Source organism: Balaenoptera borealis (genome assembly GCF_965194805.1).
Source record: "Balaenoptera borealis genome assembly, chromosome: 17".
NCBI classification, from domain to species: Eukaryota; Metazoa; Chordata; class Mammalia; order Artiodactyla; family Balaenopteridae; genus Balaenoptera; species Balaenoptera borealis.
In genome coordinates, this window is record NC_138876.1 from 7,828,214 (window position 1) to 7,835,594 (window position 7,381).

Below are 7,381 nucleotides of genomic sequence, written 5' to 3' on the forward strand. Positions count from 1 at the left end.
CTTGCTATTTTCCTTTTTGACAGTTTTTACATTCATCCTAGCAGGTGTAAAGTGGTAGCTCGTTGTGCTTTTGATTTGCATTTCCCTAATGCCTAACGACATGGAGCATCTTTTCCTGTGCTGGTTTGCCATGTGTCTACCTTCTTTGGAGAAATATCTATTCCAATCCCTTGCCCATTTTCTAATTGAGTTGTTTGTCTTTGTGTGTGTTACATCATAAAAGTCTTTTCTATATTTTGGATACTAGACCCTTATCAGATATATGCTTTGCAAATATTTTCCCCCATTCTGGAGGTTGTACTTTCACTCTCGTGATAATGTCCTTTGATGCACAATAGTTTTTCATTGTGATGAAGTCCAAGTTCTCTGTTTTCTTCCGTTGCTCATGCTTGTTGTGTCATCAGGGCTGATATTTAAACCTGGGTCCTCTTGCAAAAAATTGAGGTCCCTTCTGTACAACACAGCAGCCTTTGGAGGGGCGGTGAGAGGAACTCACATTGGACGTGAAATGAGCCTGGTCCTGAGGGAGTAAGGGGCTACCCGTGGGAAAAGCTGTGTGAACAGAAAGACTGAGGTGAGTGGAGGGCTCCCTGAGCAGCTTCTGCCCTCTCTGTTGGGCTGAGGAGGGGTCCCAGTTGCAGATGCTGGAGGGAGCTGTGCAGCAGGAGGGCCTTGGAAGGGCCCTGCCCAGACAGGAGGGCAAATCTCTGAACAGAACCTTGGGGGCAGGGAACTAGGGGCAGCCATGAAACCACGCGGGGGAGGTGGCGACAGCAGAGGAGAGGGGAGAAAGGACAGGAGAGAGGAAGAAGAAGGGGAACATCCGGGCTGGGGAAGGGACAAGAACAGGTGTGGGAAAAGAAAGTGCTTTGCCAAACTCTCAAGCACCAGGTCCGCATTCCACCTGGGACAATTAGCGAAACAGGGGACCTCGGGCTCCAGCCTGTGGCCGCCAGGGGTGCCCCGAGGGGGCTTGGAGTGAGGGCTTGCCTTTGAGAATAATTTCAGACCCAGATACATGTACAAACGTGTCGTGTCTTTACACACGTTAGCTCATTGAATCTTCCCGCTAGCTCTATGGAGTAAGTATTTATCTTCTCTACTTTACAAGTAAGGAAACTAAGATGCTGAGAGCCAAAATAACTTGCCAAACGTCACGTTACCGACAAGGGACAGACCAAGATTTGGACTCTGATATCCTGATCCCTAGCCTCGGGCTCTTTCTGCTATCACCCAGCTACAGTCAAATCCACAGTGATGCTAAGTAAATCCTAGAGGCCATTCGGATGCAGAGCGCTGTGCACACAGGTGTGGGGTGGAGATGCTTGCTACTCAAAGTGTGGTCCGTGGACCACCAGCTTCTGTATCCCCTGAGAGCTGGTTAGAAATGCAGAATCTCAGAACTGCTGAATCCGAATCTGCATTTATAACAAGAGCCCTGAGAGGTTTGTATAACAGTTTGGGAAACATTTGTCAATGCCGTATCATTTCAGACTTTCAAGAAGAATTTTTACCATTAGAAATAAAGATAATAATAAAAGTAATCATCATATTTAAGCTTAGCATCCTGAGTCAACCACAGACCTCCCAAACTTGGAAATATCATTTAACCAGAAAAGATCATAATCTGTTTTGCTTATCAGCCAACAGCTGACCTCAAAGCCTTTGGCAAGACAAGATGTTCTGCTCTCCCAATGAGATCAATAGTACGCTTCTGGTGGTATATTTATCTAGCTAGCATTTCTGACAGATGTTATGTAAAACTGCCCCTCTTCTTTCAGCTATCTCTGCTTTATCTGAATTTCTGACTTAGCTTGGCCCTAGAGCACATTGATGCTTACGCAACAACCCAGTGTTTCTCTTTGGAAGTCCCCTGTGTTCCCACAGTGGCCTTGCCTCCTGCCCTTGCCCTGCAGATAAGACAGCTGTGTCCCACCTGCAATTCTCTGGGCGAATTGGGATCCAACATTGGCTGAGTCCTTACTGCCTTCAATTCTTTGAGAATTTTCTGGACTTGACCGAGGTCCTTTTCAGACCTTCTTTGCCAGCTTTGCTGGGAGTAGAGACTGCTAGGTGAGTAGACCCACCTGTCTCAGCGTAAGTGTAGGTCATGTCAAGCAGACTTTTCCTCCGCTCTCCAGGATGGCAGGGGAGGAGTGTAGCTGGTGGGTTAGGACCCAGGATGGGACCCCAAGGGCCACATGATTTGTTAGCGGCACAATTCAGAGTAAAACTGACCCCTATGTTTGGCAGGCTTCCCTCTAAGCCCTGCAATCTCTGAGAGTGTCTTTCAAAATGCAGGAAAGAGGACAAGGAAAGTAGGGGGTCGGGGGTCTTTCCCCAGCTTCACAAACCGTGATTGGGCTGCAGGATGGTGCCATGTCTTCATTACTCTTGGAAACTCAAATTCCCTGTAGTCAGGAGTCTCTCAAATTCTTCATAAATGGCATCATATCATTGATAACTATAATGAGTACATGCCCAGTGAAAATAATAATAGCAGCAAAAGCAGCAATAAATTGGGGTAATTTTCTAGTCAACTTCTATTTTTCGAATATAGTGCTACATTTCAAAGGTCTTTTTTATAGAAGCCAGGGGTAACGTATACTGGGTGAAGAGGAATCAGAAGAGCGGTATTTCCATCAAGGATCCTTAGAATGGAGTGTGCTGGGATGCTGGGAATGTCATATAGTCTGATGGAGGTGGCATTTCTGTACATAGGTGCAGACACATGTAAAATGCATTGAGCTTTACACTGAAGACTCACGCACTCTATATAAAGTGTACCATACAGAAAGGGCAAACGTCCCTTCGACGTGTCTTTCCACCATAGGCAGTTCACATGTCTTGTCTGATTTCATCTTCACTGCACAGCTGTGTAGAATTGTTGATGGGTTTACAGAGGGGGAAGCTCAGCTCTGCCACTCACCACTGCAAGCTCAGACACTCTCCCGGAAAAGCCGCTTCTTTATCTGAAAGTGGTTCCTGATAAATTAGATTATAGGGGGTTGTCTGTAAACCCTTGGTCACCACTCCAGCCCTGCTTTGTCTGCACATCACCCTAATCGAGGCGGATGCCACTGTGCGCTGATGCACTGAACCGCAGGTAGGCTGTTGGGACATTAGGGTGGATCCCATCTGGACAGCGCTCGTGTTCCACAGTTAGCAAGTCAAAGCTCGTACTGCTTGCCCCACCACAGGCCAGTTAGTCGAGAGACCAGGCATTAGGGCAAGGAACAGCGACTTTATTCGGAAGGCCAGCAGACAGAGAAGATGGTGTCCCAAACAACCATCTTACCCAAGGTAGAATGCAGGCTTCTTTCATACTGAAAGAGAAGGGGGTGTGGTTGGTTGTTGCAAACTTCTTGGTGCCAGAATCCTTTGTTCTTGAGGCTGTCCACCTAGGTCAGGTCACAATGTTCCTATAAACCTCCAACAGGACAAATGTTATTCTCTGTTCTGCAACTTTTTATCTCTATATGAATGGAAAAGTGGTATACCCTTAAAGGTCAGAGGCTTGAAAATGGGTGATCCTGTATATTTCAGGCTGTAGGCAACATTCTTAACTTGTAGCCAAGGCAAGAGAATACAAAGGTTAAAGGAAAAGAAACAGATCCCATGTGGAGTCGGATTTGTTCTTCCCTATTACACTGTCTTCTCCCTGTGCGGCTGCGTTTCCCCGAAATAACTTGAGCACTTAGAAGGGTAAGCAGGGCATGTCCCTCCTGATTGTGTGAAGTGTTCCATGGCAAACCTCGATTAAGCAGTCATAAAACTATTTAAAAACCCCAGCTGGAAGGACAGGGCAGACCCACTATTTCCATGCTACTTGAAATGAGATTGCTTCCTCTTAATCCTGGAAAATATAGCGCGTATGTAAGTGAGTGTGTGAGGGAGAGAGAACAAGAACACGGTAGGCAAGCACCCCAAATTCCCTTTTATCTTGGAGCCTGTGCACTTCCTTTTTCCGCTGAGCTGTTAGTCTGGGCAAAGGACATGGACAAACGTGTACTCATTAAAAATGCTTCTCACGTGGCTAATCTGTGCAGGGGTTTGGAAGAGCTGGCATGATGATCCCAGAAATTAGGACAAGGCTGGGCGTTCTCCAAGAGCATCAGGCTCTGCCTCTTCCCACTTCAGGCTCATGGTGGATGTAAATGAAGTGTTCGTTGAATTGAACTGAGCAGAGAGAAGCTGAAAAATAATCCCTCTCGACTATGTTTCCCTGGAGATCAATCCAGGCACGCACAGGTACAACCAAGTCAAATCTCAAGTCACCGAGTCATTATTACTCTCCTATGATGGACCAGAAGAGGTTGTATTCAGTTATTCATTTGTTTATTCAACAGACATTTATCTGTTGAGCTCCTGCATGTGTCAGAAACTGTGCTGGGCGCTGGGGTAGTTACAAAGAGGTAAACCCTTCACCCTCAAATAACTCAGGAAGAGGACACATTCTGTGATAAATGTAACACAGTGTGTTCATTCCCAAGGCTCCTGAAATCTGCAGGAGGGGCGTTTTAGCTGGGGGCACGTTGGAGGCATGCAGATAAGTTGCAAACTTATCTCTGTTTAAGTTCAGAAAAGCAAAGGGAAGAAAATGGGCATTGGCTAAATTCCATCGTGTTCCTGGCTTTGAACTAGGGGTTTTTACATAGTTTGTCTGGTTGCACTTTGTAAGACCCTTGCAAAGGAAAGGGTTTTCCCCTCATTTTGCCGCTAAGGACACAAGAGTTTTAGAGAGGTTAAGATGACCTGTTCAAGGTCAGAGAACTAGAATGTAGCCCATCAGAGTTTGAAGGGTAATTTTCCTGGCACCATTGAGGGGCGTAGAATGGAAAGGGTTGGTGGGTTGGGAGGCTGGCTGGGTAGCCCATCCCGCAAAGAGTCTGCACTTTATCCTACAGACAGCTCTGCTGCTTGGCAGCTCAGGGGCCAGATTTGGGTTGTGGTAATTGTCAAATAGCAGCGAGTGGAAGTGTAGAGCATGAAGTCTAGAGCCAGATGCCTGGTGGGTAATGTCAATTCCACCTCACACCAGCTGTGCCATGTGGGGCGGGTGACTCAGCTACTCTGAGCCTCATTTTCCTCATCTGCAAAATAGAGATAGTCACACCACTTCCTCTCTCCCAGGGCTGCTGAGAGGAGTGAATGAGTGTCACATTATCCTGTGAGAAGCAGTGCCCAGAACAGAGAAGTACATAATGTATGTTAACAATTCTAATGAATATACAGCACCTAGCACAGTCTCTGGTACCTAAGTGGTATTTAATAAATGATCATTTTTCTTATCTTGTGTTTTACCAGAATTATCAAATATCTACAATGCTTAATTGATCTGTAGCACAATAAGGTAAAGAAGGAAGTACTGGTCAGCTACTGATGCCATCTGGAGACAGGGGCATCGTTTATTCATTGAGAATAAACCTTTTTGGGCAACTCAGAAGTTAGGGACCTACGAGAACGCACTTTCTTGACTCGAGATGAGTTTCTGTGTCCCGCTGTGTGGCCGTGATGTGAGGGGCTGCACAGCCATTCACAGATCGCTCATGTTTGTAACAGGGGGGTCTTTTCCGCGGCTGGCTGGCTTGGAGCTGGTTAAAAGTTTCTTATTTTAGAGTGCTGCTTGAGAAGTACCCCAATTTTACTGCAAAATCTAGATACTTTTCCTTTGGCTGTACCGCCAACCCATTGTGTCATCCTGGAGGCGTCCCTTTCCTGTTCATTTGCTTATTTGATCTTCATAGTATCCCATTTAATAAATGGGAAAGTGAGAGAAATGAAGAGACCTGCCTCAAATTACAGAGACAATTAGACTAAGGATGAAATAGGAATGAGAACCAGAAACTGGGAACTCCTGGCTAGATTTGGCTGTCAGGAGAATCTAACAGCTCCACAAGGCAGGGGTGTCAGACGCCCTCCACCCCCAGGACCCAGACCAGCTCCCCATGGACCCCTCTGTGCACCCTGGGCCAATTTCCCACCCCAACTCTGCAGGGCTGCAGCCCCTCCCTTCATGACAACCTTCTCCAGGGGTCTCTGTTGCTGCAGAGGTGAGAGACGCCTGGAGCCTGGCCAAGACCGCATCAGTAGCCGGGGGAGTGTAGGAGAGTGAATGCCCCAGGGAGCAAACCTTTGACCTATGGGACGTGGGAGCCGGTGGACGCGTTCTTCCCCCTACCCCCTCCCCTCCCCAACTGTCTGTTTCCTGGTGCGGTACTTCATAGGCCTCTTAGAGACAGTCCCTCATGAATAAACAATACCAAATGGAGGCCAGCTCAGTGATCCACCTTGTGATGCATCCCCCTCCTTCCCTGCCCCCCACCTCCCCTTTTCTCTCTCTCTCCAGCTTCTTTAGAATTCTCTCTAGTCAAGTAGTAACACATAGGCTTTTGCTCAGCCTCCGCTCAGTGGGATTCTCAGAGAAAGTAATTTCACTCTCTTTATTATTAATTAGGATAGATAAAAGGCTGGAGGGAAGGAGGGAGAGAGAGGAGGGGGGAGAGATGGAGAGAAGAGGTGGCACTGACTGTAGATGAATATTGAAGAAGCATGATGAGTATTACAGGAGTTGAGACCAGTACAGTGGTTCAGGTTCAGTGCACAGACTCTACAGCCAACTGCCTGGGTTACATCCTTCTTTCATTAATTACAAGCCTGTAATTGGGCAAGTTACTGACCCTTCCATTTCCTCATCTGTAAAGTGTAGATGATAATAATTTCTGCCTCATAGGGTTTCTGTAAATATTAAATGTTCTGATATTTGTAAAACACCTAGAACAGTGTCTGAAACAGTGTAAGCATTATGTGTTTATTAAACATGCAAATCAACAAATGCCTCTCCCTTGAACTGGTATGCAGGACTCTAAGGAAGTTAGTGAGTTTCTCTGGGCCACAGTTTCTTTAGCAATAAAATAAAAGGCTTGAGTTACAGTCGAGTATCTGACCAGTTCTGATCCTGGATATTTTAAAGAGAACCCAGGTACTAATGCAAATCCAGCAGGGATGGTCTTAATGATCTTGTATAAATGGTCTTAAGTTTTATGTAAATTTTGCCATAATTAATCCTCACAAGAGGTCTATGAGGTTGCAGTGAGTTCCCTGCATTTTACAGATGAGAAAGAAAAGGCTCAGAGAGGTTAAGTAAGTCGTGCGTGGTTACACAGTGAGCTGTGGGGGGAGAATGCAAACTTGGATCTGGTTGACTCAAAAGCCCTACCAAGTGATATCCTGTTCTAGGGCTGACAAACTATGACTGTATAGATCTAAGTTCTGGTGTTCAACATGTGAAGAGTGGGCTGGTTGCATCTTCGCAATTTGTAGATTACTGACTGGGTGTCCTTCTGCATACTTGATGGCTTATGAGAAAATGGGGGACAGT